We start from the raw sequence: 19,937 nt of genomic DNA, 5'->3' as shown, positions 1-19,937 counted from the left end.
CAGTTGCTGACACCTCTAGCCCTGATTGCATCCAGGCAGCTAAGGAGAGGGGCTTGCAGCTTCAGCTTCAGCTGGGAGGACAGGATGTCCTGAGTCAAAGATCAGGCAGGAGGAAGGGAGGGGCGGAGGCTCCTAGGAGCCTCCCTTGGCCTTTTCAGAGAACATCAGAAACTGCAGAGCAGGAATCCCCACTGTGAAAGCTCGGAAAACATTGACCCTCTGCCAGCTGGGCCGGCTCCCCTGTCAAAATTAGTCTAAAACGCAGAGCCAAGAGGAAGAGAGCGGGAATGGGTACAGCCTGGCTTCTCCTCCTCGGTAGGTGGGAATGCTGACGGCAGGTATGGGGAGTGGGTGGGGAAGCACTGAACAGGAAACAAGTGTGGCTGGCTATCAGCCGCAGGAAAAGACAAACGGCTTTTGTCAGGGGAGACTGAGCTGGGTGCTAGCCGGGGCTCAGAGGACCGAGGTGCTGAGCAGGAGCAGATGTTGGGTGCTAATCAGAAACTCCCCCATCTCTGTCTGCAGTCTTGTCTGCCTCCTCTTTGTTTCTGTGTCTCCTCCAGGCTTGTGGCCCACATGTCAGCTAAGACCTGTTTCCTTCTAGGGCTCACCAGGACCGCCAGCTCGGGGAATGGAGAACACCCAATCTCCTCCTGATTCATGTAGTCCTCCTAACAGCACGGCCATTGGCCTTGCCCTTCCTGCCTTCTCCATTCTCTCTGGTATCCTCATTTCTTTCTACTTGGATTAGTGAAACATCCTGTTCTAGAACTTTCCCTGTCACTCTTTTTTCTCATCTCCCTACTCATAAAGTTTTGAGTGACTTTGCATTGTCAATGTATGAACGTGCTTGGATAGTGTCCACAAATCTTTACCAGCCGAATCTTTATCTTCACTCCCATTCAGCCTTGTGGGCCATATCCCTCTGCCAGGAATCCCAAATCTTTCACTCTGTAGTTTCCCATGGAGCCAAACAAATTTAACTGATGGTTTATTAATTTTTAAAGGACAATGCCTTTTTATACATACAAATATGTGCAGACTCACTGTTAAGATAATAGCTTTTCCAAGACTGATACTGAGGAAGTGAAATTAGAAATCAATACTGTTCCCGCAGGCAGGTGTAAGGCACTAATGGCTATTTCTCCCGGGCTATGGTGAGGCCTAATACCCTCTCCCAGCAAAGGAGTTCTCTTAGGTTCAGATATGTTTCTCTCCCTGTGAATGTCCCTCCACTCAAAACAGAAGCACAAATCTGGTCCAACCTACCAGAAAAGGCGAAAAACAAAACATGACAGCTACTCTCTCTCTCTCTCTCAACGTCACCAAACTTGTGTTTCTTCTGCACTTTCTCAAATAAATGAAGAGAGATAAAAGGTCCTGACTGGAGAAGGAGGGCAAGTTGTACACTAATAACATATGGACCCTAGCTCAATTTTTCAAAGAAAAACATAAATGATGCTAAGTCCTGATGTTGCCAGAATTAGTTACCTCTTTGCCTTTTAAAATAATTACACTACCTTAGTAAGGGAGCATATAAACTTCTTAGCCAGAGTTCCCAAACCAGTCCTACACCTTTAGGTGTAGGCCTGAAAGTATCTAGAATGTGGATTCTTGTCGCTCCCCCTCTTCATGGAGGAATGACACAGGACCCTGCGCTGTTCTTTTGTCTGCTCAGCCCTTCCCAGGTTTGCTGCTGGTTCTTCCCGGGTTGGCTACTGACCCTTCCACCTCCGTGGAAGGGCGGTTCCCCCTGCCACTTTCCCCACTTCCGCGGGGGAGCGGCACACCACCGGCCGGCTCTCTCGGGGGCTGCTCAGGTGTTCCTTCAGATAGATGTTCCTGGTGCATGTTGTCTCTCTCCTCCTTTATAGTCCTCTTCCACCAATCCCAACTCTGCTACCCACACGCCGAGTACGCTGCTCTCCTCCAATCAGGAGCAGGTCCTGCTGTTTATTGGTTGAACTGGAGGCAGCTGTGTAGAAGCTGTTTCCTCCTCTCCCAGCGCCATATTGTGGGAGAGCAGATGCATAGAATAAGTCTTAATTCGAGTAACAGTCTAGTCCGAGTTGCTCCTCACAGATTCTGCTGGCTGGAGTACACTTTTCTGAAGGCATTTGCCACTGGAGTTGTGACACCTGGCCTGGAATTATGATAAGGTAATTGGCTAGACCTGCTATAAAAACACAAATTGTTTCAATGGTGTAATCAATGATGAATCTGCATGAAGAAATACACTAAATTCTGAATTTCTAATTTGTTTGCAGGTTTTGTTCTGACATTTGGAAAATTACAGCATTTATTGGTAATTCATTGAGTATTCATGTGGCTGTGTGTACTGCTAGGCCAGGTGTATCCCCCCTCCCCAGGAACGCCTAGTAATATTTGATAAAATAATTATCACAGGAACCTTCGGTCTCTAGTGTCCACAATAGAATAGTAGTAATATTTTCATAGCAGTATCAGGAGAGCTCTGTAGAAACCATGTTGTCCCTGACCATGTTGACCCAAACACTAAAAGACAATTTCTTATCATCAGTGCATATCACAATAATGTAGAAATTGGTTTCAAATGTGCACTCTTAGGCCAAATTCCCAGAGTGCTTAATGTTTTGATCTATGGTAGATCATTAATTAGCATTTTTTTTTAGAGAGAGACAGAGACAGGGAGGGAGAGGGAGAGAGAGAGAGAGAAACAGAGACAGAGTCAGAGACAGAGACAAAGGTCTTCCATCTGCTGGTTTACTCCCTAGTTGACTGCAACAGCCAAGGCTGGGCCAATCTGAAGCCAGGAACCAGGAGCTTCTTGCAGGTCTCCCACATGGTGCAGGAGTCCAAGGACTTGGGCCATCTTTTACTGATTTCCCAGGCCATAGCAGAGCTGGATCGGAAGTAGAGCAGCCAGGACTTGAACCAGCGCCCAGGTGGAATGCCAGCACTGTAGGTGAGGGCTTTATTGGCTATGCCACAGCGCCGGCCCCACAAATAACTTTCAAAAATTATGTTAAGCTGTAATATGGATTGTATTTTTCTGAAGAAAATAATTAGAGGCTTTATTAAGTAATGTCACATACCATAACAAAATAATTAACATGTAGTTAGGTGGTAAGGGGAGAAATACTAGTTACCAAGAACCTTTTATCATTAGGTAATGATAATATATTTTAATATATTCCAAATTCATCTTGTAAAGAACTATACAAATCAATGCCATTTTAATAAAAGCATTGGGTTGGGGCCAGCATTGTGGCATAGTGGGTAAAGCCACCACCTGCTATGCCAACATCCCTTATGGGCACAGGTTTGAGTCCTGGCTGCTCTACTTCCCATCCAGCTCCCTGCTGATGCACCTGGGAAAGCAGCGGAAGATGGCCCAAGTGCTTGGGCTCCTGCACTCACATGGGAGACCTGGAAGAAGCCCCTGGTTCCTGGCTTTGGCCTGGCCCAGGCCTGTCTATTGTGGCCATTTGGGGAACGAACCAGCTGATGGCAGAACTCTCTGTCTCTTCCTCTCTCTCTATAACTCATGTCTTTCAAATAAATACTTAAAAATAATAAATAAATACATAAATAAATACTTTGGATTTTGTTATTTATTGAATGCTTCTAGTATAAGGGATGGGATTTTTCTTTAAATAATGCTAATATGAAGAAAAAGTTCTGTATTATGAAACCCTTCAAATTTCACATTACAGACTTTAAGAAATGCACCTCCCTACACTTTTTGTAGCTTCAAAATTTCGTCTTTCTGTTTCTCAAAGAGAAAGAGATGTACATTTGAAGTTGAAACAGCTTTAATACCATCTATTATTCCATTAGAGAAAGATTGAAACAATTAATTATTATTTTTTAAAATATAGAGTTATTTATTTGAAAGTCAGGGTTACAGAGGAAGAGGGGAGTCAGAGAGAGAGAAAGAGAGATCTTCCGTCTGTTGCTTCACTCTCCAAACAGCCAGAGCTGAGTTGACTCGAAGCCAAGAGCTAGGAGCCAGGAGCTTCTTCTGGGTCTCCCTTGTGGCATTTTCAGCTGCTTTCCCAGGTAGCTGCATGGGAAGTGGAGCAGCCGGGACTTGAACCAGCGCCCATATGGGACGCCGGCACTGCAGGTGGCAGCTTAACCTGCTATGCCACAGCATTGGACCCTACTGTGGGGAGCAACTCGGACTAGACTAAGTTACTGGAATTAAGACATTCTATGCATCTGCTCTCCCACAATATGGCGCTGAGAGAAAAGGACCAAACAACTTCTACGCAGCTGCCTCTTGCCAACTTGACTGATGAGCTGCAGGAGCTGATCCTGCTCCTGATTGGAGGAGAGCAGCGTGCTCGGCGTGTGGGTAGCAGAGTTGGGATTGGTGGAAGAGGACTATAAAGGAGGAGAGAGACAACATGCACCGGGGAACATCCGGATAACATCTGAGCAGCCCCCGAGAGAGCCGGCCGGCGGTGTGCCACTGCTCCACGGAAGTGGGGGAAGTGGCAGGGGGAGCCGCCCCTCCACGGAGGTGGAAGGGTCAGTAGCCAACCCGGGAAGGACCAGCAGCAAACCCGGGAAGGGCCGAGCAGACAAAAGAACAGTGCAGGGTCCTGTGTCGTTCCTCCGTGAATGGGGGAGTGACACCCTACGTTTAATTTGTTACCCTATTTTGTTTCAAATAGTACTTAAAGCAAAATAAATATACTGCTAACACTAGAGTTGGGAGAAAATGGAATTCAGAAATACTTGAATATATGTTGAGTTCACAGGAAGGCAGCAAAAACTGAGCTCGAACTAAAGTCTGGCGTTCTACTCCCTGTTCCGTGCTATCCAGAACTAAAACTAGTTTTACAATGCAAAATACTTTGTGTGTTTGAGGGATCTTCAAAAATTTCCTGAAAAATGAATGTTATTTAAAAGACGCCTCTTTTAAATGGATTTTTTAAAAATTGCATGAAAATAAGCATCTTTTAATTACATTTTTTCCACAAATCTTTTGAAGTTCCCTCATAAATGTGTCTTGGAAAGTAATGTTTCAGATAAGCAATCTGTAAAATAAATAGAAGAGATTATAGGTCAGCATTAGCCCTCACCAGATTTCCCTGCATTTCACTTTCAGAGGTATTGGTATTTAGATTTTTGGTTGATATTTTTCATGCTTGCTTTCAGCCTAAAGGTGATTTTTCTTTCCAGAAACATGTAATTGAGGGCAATGCATGAATGGAAAATAGTTTGTTTTTTTATACTCACCACAATTTTTGGCTATTTCTATATTTGGATAACTTCAGGAGACAACCTTAAGAACTAAAATGTTCCATGTGTCCAGTTTAACTTAGGAAGACACTACTGTTTATGTGTACCATGGAAATACCAAGGCTGATAAACAATGGAAAAAAATGGCCTTTGAATATGAACAATGTGAAATCTTGTGTTGTAAAACTATTGGCCTGCATGCAGTGAGGTTTCTCTGATGGTACTTTGGAGAATTGGAGGCTTCCTTGACAGATAATTAAATTTCCTTTATTTCCTTTTCCTTGGATATGTTTATAGTTTTATTAAGAATACATTAAATTATTTTCAATAGCATTCAACTGAGAACAGTTTTTCTCCTCTTGTCTTTTCTTCTTTATTTCTGTATTCTTCTCTCATCAACTATCCCATTTCATACTCAAATTTCAAAATTATAAAATACCTTTTGTGAAAAGGTTTTCTGTAGTCTTAATTAAACTTTAGTAGTCTTGATTTCACTGGATGAAATACTAGAGAGAATTTAAGAGTTGTGTTAAAATTACTTAATGTTACAGAAAAAAGATCATAATACTAAGCAGAAAAAATTACTTTGAAGTTTATTGAGAAATAATATACAGAAAACAACATATGAAATATATTGAACAATTTATTAAATCTAAACTTAGTGTTCATTCAATCCTCAATTAGTACTTAGTAAGGAACTCAGTGTTTGTCATTCTTATTCATGGTTTTTTATTCATCTGCATTTTTATAGGTGTGAAAACTGCAGAGAATTGGCCAGCGCCCTGGCTGACTTGGTTAATCCTCCGCTTGTGGTGCTGGAATCCCATATGGACACCGGGTTCTGGTCCCGATTGCTCCTCTTCCAGTCCAGCTCTCTGCTGTGGCCCGGGAGTACAGTGGAGGATGGCCCAAATGCTTGGGCCCTGCACCCACATGGGAGACCAGGAGGAAGCACCTAGCTCCTGGCTTCGGATCGGCACAGCGCGCCAGCCATAGCAGCCATCTGGGGGGCGAACCAACAGAAGGAAGACCTTTCTCTCTGTCTCTCTCTCTCACTGTCTAACTCTATCTGTCAAATAAAAAAAAAAAAAAAAAACCTGCAGAGAATTACGGTGCAGCATTTCACATAGGTTATATTATACAACCTATTTTTGATCTTCTGCCCAACCATATATTTTTTAGCTTTTACCATGCCAGCACTCACAGGGTTGATTTATTCACTTTATCTGTTACATAATGTTGCATTAGACTAAGCCAACATTTGTCTGTGTTTCTATGAATAGTAATTTAGATTGTTTCTACTTATCCACAGATACACGTACTCTTTTTGATGCCATATTCCAAGGATAAGCACTTGTAAATAGGATTCCTATTCAGCAAGAGTATGTGACCCTCCAGTTGCATTCGTAAGTATGAACAAGAGCATCCACACCAATTAGATTGTTCAAAATGATTTCCAAAGAATTCGTATGAATTTCTACACTTAGTCCCAAGAACAAGAACTCCTCTTTCCCAAACCCTTTCTAACATAATTTTGCCAGTTGTTTACAATTTTCCCAATAGAGGAATATGATAGAATAATCAATTGTTGTTATAATTTGAATTATCCTGATGCACTCTTTTATAAGTACATTGGCCATGCTCCTGTCAATTGGCCATGCTTTCTCTCGATTGCTTATTAACTTTGCTTTTTTTTGTTCCTGTTGGAATGTCTCACTCATGGTGGGTTATACAAATTATTGATGGATTCAGAAAGCTAATCTTCTGTGGGTTTTATCTATATAGAAAGTCCGTCCAATTTTGCTTTTCTTCTTCAATTGTGATTGCTATTCTTGGTCCATAATTGTCTATATAAATTTCAGAAGCAGATTTTTAAAGTTTTTTTTTTTTTTTTTTGACAGGCAGACTTAGACAGTGAGACAGAGAGAGACAGAGAAAGGTCTTCCTTCCGTTGGTTCACCCCCCAAATGGCTGCTTCAGCTGGCGCGCTGCGCCAATCCAAAGCCAGGAGCCAGGTGCTTCCTCCTGGTCTCCCATGGGATGCAGGGCCCAAGCACTTGGGCCATCCTCCACTGCACTCCCTGGCCACAGCAGAGAGCTGGACTGGAAGAGGAGCAACCGGGACAGAATCCGGCGCCCCAACTGGGACTAGAACCCGGTGTGCCGGCGCCGCAGGTGGAGGATTAGCCTAGTGAGCCATGGCGGTGGCCAACAGATTTTTAAAGTTCAACACAAATCTTGCTGAGATCTTGATTGGGATTGTATAAAAGTTACAAGTTAAAAATTACAAGTTAAATTAATCCCTTTTTGACATTCTTTCCAGATCATGAATATATTATTTGTTTCATTGATTTGGATTTTTTATGTCCCTCAGAAGTATTTTACACATTCTTTAGTAGAGATTCCACATGGTTTGTTGGGCTTATTTCTAGGCATCTCATTTTGTCTTTGACTGCGATTGTGTTCTTCCTCTTGTTGAGATTCTGAATTGTATGTTACTGTTGCTTAGAGTGCTACTAATTTTTTAATGTCAGTTTCCTATCCAGCAGTCTCAACAAGTGTTCTTACTTCTAGCAGTTTGCAAATTCTCTCGGACCACTATGTCATGGCCCTCAAAACCTAGTCTGTAGATTAGCAGGATTAGTATCCATGGAGAAACTTGGAAATGCTAACTTTAGGCCCAAGCTGGCCCACTGAACCAGAGACTTGAGATGCAGTCAAATGAAGGATTTGGAGATGAGGAGATTATCTTGGATTATCCTTGTGGGCCCAATCTAATCACATGAGTTCTTAAAATCAGACAAGCCCCTGCACCCCATGGGAGACCAGGAGAAGTACCTGGCTCCTGCCATTGGATCAGCGCGGTGCGCCAGCAGCAGTGCACCAGCTGCGGCGGCCATTGGAGGGTGAACCAACGGCAAAGGAAGACCTTTCTCTCTGTCTCTCTCTCTCACTGTCCACTCTGCCTGTCAAAAAAAAAAAAAAAATCAGACAAGCTCTCTCTCCAGGCTGTGGTCAGAGGAAGATGATCCTCCCAGGAAATGATCAGAGAGCTGCCATGGTCATGGTCGGATCTTCCTGTAGAGCCTTCAGAAAGGAACATGGCCCAACTACCCCTCAGCTTTAGTCCAGGGAGATTAGTGTTGGACTTCCTACCTTTACAGGACTATAAAATCCTAAGTTTTTGATGTTTTAGCCACAAAGTTTATGATAATTTGTTACCGCAGCAGTAGAAAATGAATACAACTTACATATAGTAAATTCCACCATTTTACAAGTATACGCAGTTATGTAACCTCCAGTGCAGTCCAGATGTAAGAGATTTCCATTACTCCAAGCCATTCCTCACGCCGCTTTGCAGTTAATCTTGTTCCCATCAACTTTTGACCATTACTTGCTTTCTGTTACCAGTTTTTGCCTTCTCCAGAATGCTACGTAAATGGAACCAAAGTGTGTGTAGCCTTCTGTGACTGGATTGTTTTGAGATCTATCCATGTTTTGCATGTTGTCAGTAGTTCACACCTCTAATGGCTGAGTGGGATTCTATTGTATGGATGTGTAAAGATATATGCTCAACAACTTCTAGACATTTGAGTGCTGACAGATTAGCTAGTGTTTTAAAATGTAGCTGGGAGCAGGAGACATTGACATTGCAAAAACAGTTTGTTACTCACAGTTCTTTTTTTATATATATAAAGATTTTACTTATTTATTTGAGAGGTAGAGTTATAGACAGTGAGAGGGAGAGACAGAGAGAAAGGTCTTCCTTCCACTGGTTCACTCCCCAGATGGCCACAACGGCCGGAGCTAGGCAGATCCGCAGCCAGGAGCCAGGTGCTTCATCCTGATCTCCCATGCAGGTGCAGGGGCCCAAGCACTTGGGCCATCTTCTGCTGCTTTCCCTGGCCATAGCAGAGAGCTGGACTGAAGAGGAGCAACCGGCACTAGAACCGATGCCCATATGGGATGCCAATGCGGCAGCTGAGGATTAACCTACTGCGCCACAGTGCCAGTCCCTACTCACAGTTTTAAGAGAAAGGGATATGCCATGCTTGCAGGGACAAAACCAGGGTCATTCAGGAGACAGGAGTGCAAAGCATGGGTGCAAGTCTTTCTTGTGGGTTTTCATGTAAAAGAACAGGAAAGGCAGCTAAGCAGCTGAATAGAACATGGGATAGTTTGGCAGGCTCTGGGCTACAGGGGTGGGTGGCCTCGATGATCTAGCTACCTGGCCCCTGGGGCGACTTAGAGCAGGAGGAAAGTGTCCCTGACTTGAGGAACCTGACAAAAGGAGGTGAATGAGGCTTGTGGACCCAGGGTTGTTTGCTTTGCATATCAAATGCATGGTCAAAGTTGTTTTCGAAGCTCTAAAGAAGAAGGCCCTCCTTGTCTGTGTAAGGCCCTAAGAGGGCCAAGCACCAAAAAAAAAAAAAAAAAAAAAAAAAAAAAAAAAAAAAGAATATAAGTAATAGAGAATTAATAGAGGTATTATTAATAAAGTTACTTAGTTACTACAAACATTTGCATATACATATACTTCTGTGGATGCATCAGCAGAAAGCTAGGTTGGAAGCAGAGGTGCTAGGACACAAACCAGTGCTCCGATATGGGATACACGCACCCCTAGTGATGGCTTAAGCTGCTGAGCCACAACACCTACCCCTGTAGTGATCTTTTAATGCTTGTCTTTGTGCATTCTTGATGTTGATATTATTCTAGTCAGATAATATGAATTGTTTAATTTCTCTTTATATAAATTTCTGATTTAGATGGCGTAAGAGTAGCTACCATTCACGCAAGGACATCAGGTCATATGTCAGTTCCTTTATCATCATTATCACTTCTTTAGTGTTGCATACTTATCTCCCACATTATCTTGGAAATTCTTTTCTTTTTTCTGTATTACTTACCCTATTTGTAGCATCTCATATCTCTCTGTCTCTCTTTCTTCCTCATTTTGGTGGGACATGTCTTCCAGAATTCTGAAATAGGGCCTATAAAGAAAACACTGTTTTTGAGAACTTGTGTGTCTGCATATGTCTAGTCTATACCTACATCAGGTTTATTATTTCAAAATAGAATTGTAGCTTGTAAATAATTACTTATTCATGTGGAAGGTAATATCCTTTCTCTTCCATCTTCTAGGATAGATGTTGATGCTCTTTTATTTATTTATTTATTTTTTATTTTTTCACAGGCAGAGTGGACAGTGAGAGAGAGAGACAGAGAGAAAGGTCTTCCTTTGCTGTTGGTTCACCCTCCAATGGCCGCCGCGGCCGGCGCGCTGCGGCCAGCGCACCGCGCTGATCCGAAGGCAGGAGCCAGGTGCTTCTCCTGGTCTCCCATGGGGTGCAGGGCCCAAGCACTTGGGCCATCCTCCACTGCACTCCCTGGCCACAGCAGAGAGCTGGCCTGGAAGAGGGGCAACCGGGACAGAATCCGGCGCCCCGACCAGGACTAGAACCCGGTGTGCCGGCACCGCTAGGCGGAGATTAGCCTAGTGAGCCGCGGCGCCGGCCATTGATGCTCTTTTGATTTCTTTGGTGTGTGACCCAACCCCCATCCCTCTACTCCTTCTGTTGCATTCTTGAAATAGCACAGTTATGATTTTAATATCTCAGTCCATTTATTACAAAAACATGTGATTTCATTATTTATGGAAATTGTTGGAAATTTCAACTGAAATGCCAAGAGTCACTTTTGAATTCCTTTCTACTCATAGAGAAAAGAAAATCTACAAACATTAATGTCTTTACCAAGTGGAGAAATCCACACTAGTTAAATTAGATTCATTTGTCAAACAGATGGAATTCCACTTACAATTGCTCCATTTATCAAAGGAGACAGCTGTTGCTTACGTGTGACTTTGTTCCCCACTTTCATTTACTGTATACTTAAAGAAAAGTAGTTGGTTTGGGGTGAATGTCAGGGACAAGAAACTTTGTTAATATAGACTTTTATTGTAATATGTCAAAATATCAACTTTGTGGAAGCCAAATGATGGGATGAAAAAAATCAGAAACTATTGGTGGAAAAATTTATATGATCTTAAAGAACTATGTATTACTTTTGAGTCACCTCATAAATGAAAACATATCCTGAAACTTAAAAATTATACTGAAATGAAATCCATGATAGCACACATGATTCGATTTTGCCATTTAATCTCAAATAGGACAAGAATGCCAAGAAGAGAAAATAAATTAAATCCAATGAAGGTTTCAAGCAGGGAGACTTAAAAGTCACAATGACCATAAAAGGTAGAAATAGAAACAATAGAATTACCTGTCCTTGTTCTTCCACCCACACGTTGTGTGCACTCTCTGCCCTCTCGTGCCTGGGCTCTGTGTTCAGCAAGTCTGGCCTATTGGGACTGCAGGCTTCCTTTCTCAGGAGTCTCTGGTTAGGTCCAACATGAACTGGCAGGAGATCAGATGTCAAGCGGTAAGAGAGGGATTGACTTCCATTCCTCACCCTCCCCACCTCACTGCTGTCCCCTCACAGCCCAGCCCTGGGGCTCACCCTCAGCAATCCAGCTCTTGCTTCTCTGGCGCTGCTGCGGCTGCGAGCCCCCTCAGATCCCAGTTAGTGCCCCCTCTCCAGCTCCATCTTCCTCAGGTTCTGGTATGCATCTTTTACTCCAGCTGTAAAAGACTGCCTGCAGATACTCCAAAGCTTCCAAGCTGTAAGGATATCATTTCTTCTCATTTCTCTTTATAGCTATCTCATATTCGTCATTTTGAAAAAAGGTGTATATATTTATTTGAAAAACAGAAAGAGAGAGAGAGAGAGAGAGATCGATCTCCCGTCCACTGGTTCATTCCCCAGATGGTTGCAACAGCCGGGGCTGGACCAGGCCAAAGCCAGGAGCCAGGAGCTTCTTCCACATCTCCCACATAGTTGCAGGGGCCCAGGCACTTGAACCATCTGCATTGCTTTCCCAGGCACATTAGCAGGGAGCTGGATCAGAAGTGCAGCAGCCGGAATTCGAACTGGCACCCAGCACAGCAGGCAGAGGGTTAACTTTCTACACCACAGCACCAGCCCCATATTCGTCATTTAAAACTCCTTTTAAGAGGCAGTCATTTAGCACAGCAGTTAGATCCCTTGGGATGCGTCTATATCACATGGGAATGCCTGGGTGCAAGTCCTAGCTCCACTTCCAATGTTAGCTGCTAGCACACACTCTGGCAGGCAGCAGGTGATGGCTCAAGTGTTTGGTTGGGTCCATGCCACCCACGTGGGAGACCTAGGTGGTATTCTTCCTTCTTGACTTCGGTCTTAGCATTTGACAGTGCAAGTTTAGGGCTTTAGAATTACAATTAACAAGTAGAAAATAGACACCAAAGAAAGCATTAGTAACAGAAAGAGAAACAATTGTATTTATTTTGCTTAAAAAAAAAAAAAAAGAAAAGTGCTACTTCCTTCCTCAGAAAGCTTTTGGTTAGATTGAAAACACTAAAATTTGTATTAGGAGGAAGCTCCTGAGATTATTTTCAGGACTGGATAGTTATCTCTGCATTCCTCGCAGGAAGATCTGGGAGAAGCCGGCAGTGGTGCTACTTCAGAATACAGAAAGAAAAGAGCAAGTTGAGGGGAGATTGGATCAAATCAACTTTCTGAACAGATATATGGCAGATGCAGCCACCGAGGCAGAAAACGCGGTGTGGGATTTCAGTTAAAGGCAGGAAGGAAGACTCTACAATGAAGAAAAATAAAAAATAAAGAAGCCGAGAGATCATAAGAGCTGCTGAAATGGAAACGTTTGGCACATTGCAGAAGGTGTAGGAAGAACAGAGCTCATGGGGAAGTGTAAGAAATGACCTGCAGATGTATGGATTTGTCCATTGTTTCTTGTCGCTGCATTAGAGATCTTTATGTCGTTCTTGCTGCGGGGCTAACAATCTCTATTGCATGGCAGCTTGTGTGCAATCCAAAGCACACAAAGCACAGGCATTCCATTATGCTGGTCCATTATGTGCCAATCTGGATGAAATGAAGAGCGTAACTTGTATGGTTCACAGAGCAGGCAGATTCCTTAATCTTGATGAACTTCCTGTTAAACTTTTGAGCCCAAAGGGGTGTGTTTTAAAGTACAAGCTTTTTTTTTTTCTTAACAGATTTATTTATTTATTTGAAAGTCAGAGTTACATAGAGAGAGAAGGAGGGGCAAGGAGAGAGAGGTCTTCCATTTGCTGGTTCACTCCCTAATTGGCTGCAACAGCCAGAGCTGCACTGATCTGAAGCCAGGAGCTTCCTCCGGGTCTCCCACGTGGATGCAGGGGCCTAAGGACTTGGGCCATCTTCCACTGTTCTCCCAGGCCATAGCAGAGAGCTGGATCGGAAGTGGAACAGCGAGGACTTGGACCCATATGGGATGCTGGCACTGCAGGCAGCAGCTTTACCCGCTACACCACAGCACTGACCCAGCACAAGATTTTAAATATTTGGATGCAGATATATAAATGAGTATGGCTACTCTCTATCCTTCAGAACTTAGAACTGGAGGCTGGTTTTGTTGTGCAGTGGGTCAAGCTACCGCTTGAAACACCTGCATCCCATATCTAAGTGACAATCAAGTCCTATCCGCTCCACTTCCAATCCAGCTCCCAGGTAATGTTCTTGGGATAGCAACAGAAGATGGTTCAAGCACTTGGGATGCTGCCAACCACGTGGGAAACCCAGATAGAGTTCCAGGCTCCTGTGCGAGGCTTGGCCCAGCCCTGGCCTTTGCAGCCACTTTAAGAGTGAATCGGTGGATGGAAGATATTGCTCTCTCAATTTCTATCATCCTGCCTTTCAAATAAATAACTGTTTTTAAAAACCCCAAAATTAGCAGTGGTGTAAAATCTTAAAGAGACAGATTCTGTGCTGAATTTGAAAAACAGGAAGCATAATCCTAGCTTGCAAACAATGTTGAACTAATAGAGAATAGAGATAAAACTGGAGTATGGTGACAAAGGATTTTCTCACATATCTTTGATTTCTTCCTTACTTTTTTCCCCACTTCCTCACCACATGGAAGACCTGGATGAAGTTCCTGGCTCCTAACTTCTAACTTCGGCCTGGCCCAGCCTTGGCTCTTGTAGGTTTTTGGGGCGTGAACCAGCAGAAGGAAGATTCTCCCTCCCCGCCTCCCCCTCCCCCTTCCCCTCCCTGTTGCTCTGTCTTTTAAATAAATAAATATTTAAGAACAGAAAAAGGCTGATAGACCTGAGCAGGGATCCAGGTGCCTGAGGAGAAGGAAGATGAGAACTTAGAATGGAGGAAGCCAGAACTGGATGCTATAGCTCCTCTGACGTCTGCCTGGGGTTTGCAGTCCTTCTCTCCAGGACCCTGATACCCTGGATCTCATGTGCCAGGTGTGGTAACTGACGTATCATCATAGTTTCTAAATAACCATGCCCATTCCGGGACCAATAGTAAGCACATTTGTGATATTTCTTCCTGAAATTCCACTCAAGATGACTTGAGGTACTGATATTGAGTCTGCTACTTCCCAAGCTCCTGACCATTGGTTGGACAATGGTGTTTATTCTAAGTTGGTGGGTTCCAAGATGGAGGAGTAGGGAGGGAGCTTACTGCTCTACCCCAGGAGAAGATAGTTTTAAAAAAGTGGAGAGAGTGTAGTCTCAAGGAAGAGCAAGGAAAAAAGTGGCATAGGAACTCTTCCATAATCAGAGGGACATGGTGGACTTATGTGGAGGGCACGGGTGCCCACAGTTCAGGACTCCAGCAGCCAAGAGCCTATGCACCAGCGCTGGAAAATGAAGTCTATGAGATGGCAGTAGCCTGAGCCACTGGCAAAAAAGTGGCAGGAAGAGCCTAGAGGCTAGAGGGAACGAGGCTTGTAGCCCCATGGGGGAAAGTGCACCAGCCTAACTAAAGGAGAGGGGGAAAAAAAAAAGGATAGTACCGACATGTTTCTCTCTCCCAGATTACCTCACAAAGGCATACAAGCTGATAGAGTGGGCGTCATTTTGGACATATGTACCAGCTGTGACAGCTTGTGTCTGCGCCTGGCAATTAGCCGAGCAGAGGCTACTGACCCTGGTGGGGAGAAATAGCAAGGGGCTAGGAGCTCCTGATTGTATGAAGCTTCTGAACTCTGAACGGGCACCTTGGAAAGAAAAAAAAAAAAAAGCTGCGGGTGTGTGGGAGAACTCACGGTGTGGCTGAGACTTTGAGCAGTCTCAGTGGGAGACATCACAAACTCGGGCTGTGCTGGCTACCTGGTGAGAGACATTGCTGGGGAATCTGAACTTACACTGAGGACTGCACAGATCCTTTGTGTGCTCCTTGGGACAGAGTGGATGAATATTCTAGCCACTGTGGCTGGCACTCAGGCACTGGTCGCCATTGAGAAGAGATCAGCTGAGCAGAATATACTTCCTTTCTGATTAAAAAGAGGGAGAGGCCAGCGCCGCGGCTCACTAGGCTAATCCTCCACCTTGCAGCGCCGGCACACCGGGTTCTAGTCCTGGTCAGGGCGCCGGATTCTGTCCTGGTTGCCTCTCTTCCAGGCCAGCTCTCTGCTGTGGCCAGGGAGTGCAGTGGAGGATGGCCCAAGTGCTTAGGCCCTGCACCCTCATGGGAGGCCAGGATAAGTACCTGGCTTGTGCCATCAGATCAGCGCGGTGTGCGGGCCGCAGCGCACCGGCCGCAGCGGCCACTGGAGGGTGAACCAACAGCAAAAGGAAGATCTTTCTCTCTGTCTCTCTCTCTCACTGTCCACTCTGCCTGTCAAAAAAAAAAAAAAAAAAAAAAAAAAAAGGAGAGAGAGAGGGAAGATTCACCATGCCAAACCTGAGTGTGTCACCCAGGCACACCCTTAACCCTGGAGAACTGAACTAAGCTCTCTGACCACACCCACTACAAGCCTCTGGAGATTCACTGACAGCAGATGGTCCACTTATCTACAGTCATAGCACAATGAGAAAAGCCGCCATAGCGGGAAAAAAAGAAGAAATCAACGAGTATTCTAAGTTGGTGTGGATCGTGCTAAACCTGAACAAGCAGAAGTGTGCTGTGCATACCTGAGTTATGTGTAGAGTTCTGCAGGCAGGCGTATGTGTAATGGCAGATGAGGAGGACCATCATACCACCAAAAAGACAAGAATAATACTGACATTTACATCAAGATAATGCAGACAAGATGCATATATTTAATTTCAATAGGTTGGAAATAAAACTTGATTGTGTATTTAAGTATATATGTATTCTAGATTTTCTTTTAGAAGGTACATTTGTCTCTGAGCATCTAAGAATATTTTTTGGCTTTTTTTGGTCAGGCAGAGTTAGACAGAGACAGAGAGAAAGGTCTTCCTTCCACTGGTTCACCCCCCAAATGGCTGCTACGGCTGGTGCGCTGCACCAATCAGAAGTCAGGAGCCAGGTGCTTCTCCTGGTCTCCCATGGGGTGCAGGGCCCAAGCACTTGGGCCATCCTCCACTGCACTCCCGGGCCACAGCAGAGAGCTGGCCTGGAAGAGGAGCATCCGGGACAGAATCCAGTGCCCCAACCGGGACTAGAACCCAGAGTACTGGTGCCGCAGGTGGAGGATCAGCCTAGTGAGCCGCAGCAGCGGCCTTGCTTTTGTTTTTTAAAATCAACCTATCTGCTGGATAAGTGTTTGCCACATAAAAGGGAAAATACTCTGGCTTTGGGTTGAATTTTGCTAGCAAAAACTCATTGTACTCAATTGGTTTTCTATCAAACAGCTACAAAATCTACTTGATTCCTTGCTAAAAGGCCCACTTGGAATATTGCCTGAGTGTTGTGGTGATCAGATGGTACAAGTGAAGCTAGGTGCAGAGTCCTTGGAACTGGGTTTCGTTCAGTGTCTCCACATGCTAGGACATGTGCTGTCAGCACGCCTGAGCAAATGGAAACAAAACTAGGTGCACAAAGCAGTGTTTGAGGACTCCACCATACAGCTGAGCATCAGACAGCAAACAGAGACACCCAGCCGGTGGTATTTGTAAATGACAGTGTCTGGAAAGAGCAGCGAAGATGGGTTCTGGGGCAATTCACCAAGCTGCAGATGTAGCAGTGAGATGTCAGGGAAAGAGCTCTTTCCTGGGAGGGAGCACACTGAGGATCAGGTCCCACCTCCTCTGCTCTGTGTCTGTGTGCTGTGGTTTGAATGTATTTGAAAGTTGGTGCTTAACTCCCAAGGTGGTGGTGTCAAGAGGTGAGGCCTTCGGAAAGTGATAAGGCCGTGAGGGCTCCGCCCTCACCACTGGGACTAGTGCCCTTAGCGAGCAGCTCTTGGGCCCTTTCCCCTCTGCCCTGTGAGGAGACAGCATTCTTCCCCTGTAGCCACCTTTGAGATGCAAATAGGACAAGTAAAATAATTCATTCCAGTTAATCATCTAATGTTTGAGAATCTTGTTTGTGATTAGCGATGACCATGTTTTCCTTATGATGCAAATTAAAACCTATTGCTGATCATTTATAACAGCCAGTGATCCTAGCATAGAACTGAGTGTGGGATTCATGAGTTCTTCCCATAGAAGGGTGGAGGGGGGAAGGGGAGAAGTAATTTGAATGCTGAAGATGGCCAGAGTACCCTGCATGTGGGGATTGGGATCTGAAAGCCTGTGTTTATATTCCTGACTCCGCTAGTTTCTAGCTGAGTGACCTCAGTGTTTCCATCTTGGGGTTATTCAGATTCAGAAGCAGCTTCTACATGGCTGGACAAACACCTGGTGCCCGTGAGCACTCAGCTCAGCCTGGACGTTCTGATGATGCCCCACAGTAAGACAAAAGATGGGAATCAACTGCCTCGTGTGCACATCATTAACTGGAAACTTTTTCCCCATGGTATATACTGGAAATATTTTTTTTTATTATTTCAGATTTTTAGAGTTATAATTGAAATGCACACTGTGGCCTTTTTCAAACCTTTTTTTTTTTTTTTTTTTTTTTTTTTTTTTTTTTTTTTTTACAGGCAGAGTGGACAGTGAGAGAGAGAGACAGAGAGAAAGATCTTCCTTTGCCGTTGGTTCACCCTCCAATGGCCGCCGCGGCCGGCGCGCTGCGGCCGGCGCACCGCGCTTATCTGATGGCAGGAGCCAGGTACTTATCCTGGTGTCCCATGGGGTGCAGGGCCCAAGCACTTGGGCCATCCTCCACTGCACTCCCTGGCCACAGCAGAGAGCTGGCCTGGAAGAGGGGCAACCGGGACAGAATCCGGCGCCCTGACCAGGACTAGAACCCGGTGTGCTGGCGCTGCAAGGCAAAGGATTAGCCTAGTGAGCCACGGCGCTGACCTCAAACCTTTTTTTTTTTTTTTTTTTAAAAAAGATGTATTTATTTATTTGAAAGTCAGAGCTACACTGAGAGAAGGAGAGGCAGAGAGAGAGAGGTCTTTCATCCTCTGGTTCACTGCCCAGATGGCTGCAATGGCCGGAGCTGCGATGATCCGCAGCCAGGAGCCAGGAGCTTCTTCCGGGTCTCCCATGTTGGTATGGGGCCCCAAGAACTTGGCCATCTTCTGCTGCTTTCCTAGGCCATAGCAGAGAGCTGGATCAGAAATGGAGCAGCCAGGACTTGAACCAGTGCCCGTATGGGATGCTGGCACTGCAGGCGGCAGCTTTACCCACTATGCCACAGAGTCAGCCCCTCAAACCTTTTTGAATCCTTTTTTTGAAAGTAGATTCAATGAACTTTCTTGGGTGTGTTTTCTAAAGAAACTTTTATAGCTTAGTTGTCTCAGCAAAAATTTTGGTGGGGAAATCAAAAAGGGGAGGAGGGGGATGCAATTTTGGTAGTCGAAAAGAGTTTGGGAAGCTCTGAATTAAATTTGTTTTCCAAAGAATTTCTTAGAGATGTTAGTTACTTAGCAAATATTCATTTAGCAATTACTATGGGCCAGACACTGTTTTAAACATTAAATATTAACATATCAATTTCAATGAGGAGATGATATTATTATCTTCATTTTACTAATAAGGAAACAGGAATATAGATTAAGTGGCACCAGGCTTCACAACAAAGAAAGGGAAAACTCTGTGATTGGCACCCTTCCCTTTTCTTTCTCTATTTCAGAGGCAGAGAGACAGAGCTCCCCACTGCTGGTGCACTCCCTATGTGTCTCCAACAGTAGGGGTCAGGGGCTCCTATATGGGTGGCAGGGACCCAAGTACTTGAGCCAGCACCTGCTGCTTCCCAGGCTGCCACATTAGCAGGATGCTGGCTCAGCAGTAAGGAGCCAAGTGTTAGGTATGGAACCCAAGTAATCTTATAGGGGAAACAGCATCGTAACTGTTTTAACTCTTAAGCCAGACGCCTGCCCCCCTCTCTGCCCTCTCTGCTTTTTACACATTTCCTTTGCTAGTTTGGAGCTCCTAGAGAGAGCATGTCCCTCTAGCAAATCTCTCCAATTATCTGCAGAAGTCATCCCCCTTTTTTTAAGATCGATTATATTTATTTGAAAGGCAGAGTTAGAGAGAAGGGAGAGTTCTTTCATACACTGGTTCATTCCCCAAGTGGTCACATGGCAAGGGCTATGACAAGCTGAAGCAAGAGCCAGGAGTTTCATCTGGATCTCCCACATCAGGGCGGAGGCCCAAGTCCCTGAGCTATCCTCCACCACTGTCCCAGGTGCACCAGCAGGGAGCTGGATCAGAAGTGGAGCACCTTGGGGGCCAGTCCTGTGGTGCAGAGGGTTAAAGCCCTGGCCTGAAGCACACGTATCCCAA

At 44.8% G+C, this 19,937-nt stretch overlaps 2 long non-coding RNA genes across 4 annotated transcripts in view; both read left to right on the top strand.

Annotated features, from left to right (window-relative positions):
- LOC149122577 (uncharacterized) overlaps positions 1-19,937 on the top strand; it is a 135,695-nt gene that overhangs the window by 98,155 nt on the left and 17,603 nt on the right. The gene's annotated exons all lie outside the window — the stretch shown is intronic.
- LOC149122578 (uncharacterized) lies at positions 1,704-14,389 on the top strand. 2 transcript variants are annotated; one of them, XR_016218926.1, is made up of 3 exons: positions 1,704-2,159; positions 6,545-6,638; positions 14,258-14,389. It is a non-coding gene; the product is annotated as an uncharacterized LOC149122578 (long non-coding RNA). The 2 variants fall into 2 exon arrangements; XR_016218925.1 differs by lacking the exon at positions 14,258-14,389 and adding an exon at positions 12,764-12,974.

The sequence above is a fragment of the Oryctolagus cuniculus genome, chromosome 13 (genome assembly GCF_051225735.1).
Source record: "Oryctolagus cuniculus isolate XC-2025 breed Fujian yellow rabbit chromosome 13, ASM5122573v1, whole genome shotgun sequence".
NCBI classification, from domain to species: Eukaryota; Metazoa; Chordata; class Mammalia; order Lagomorpha; family Leporidae; genus Oryctolagus; species Oryctolagus cuniculus.
This window is presented reverse-complemented; position numbering and strand designations above follow the sequence as displayed.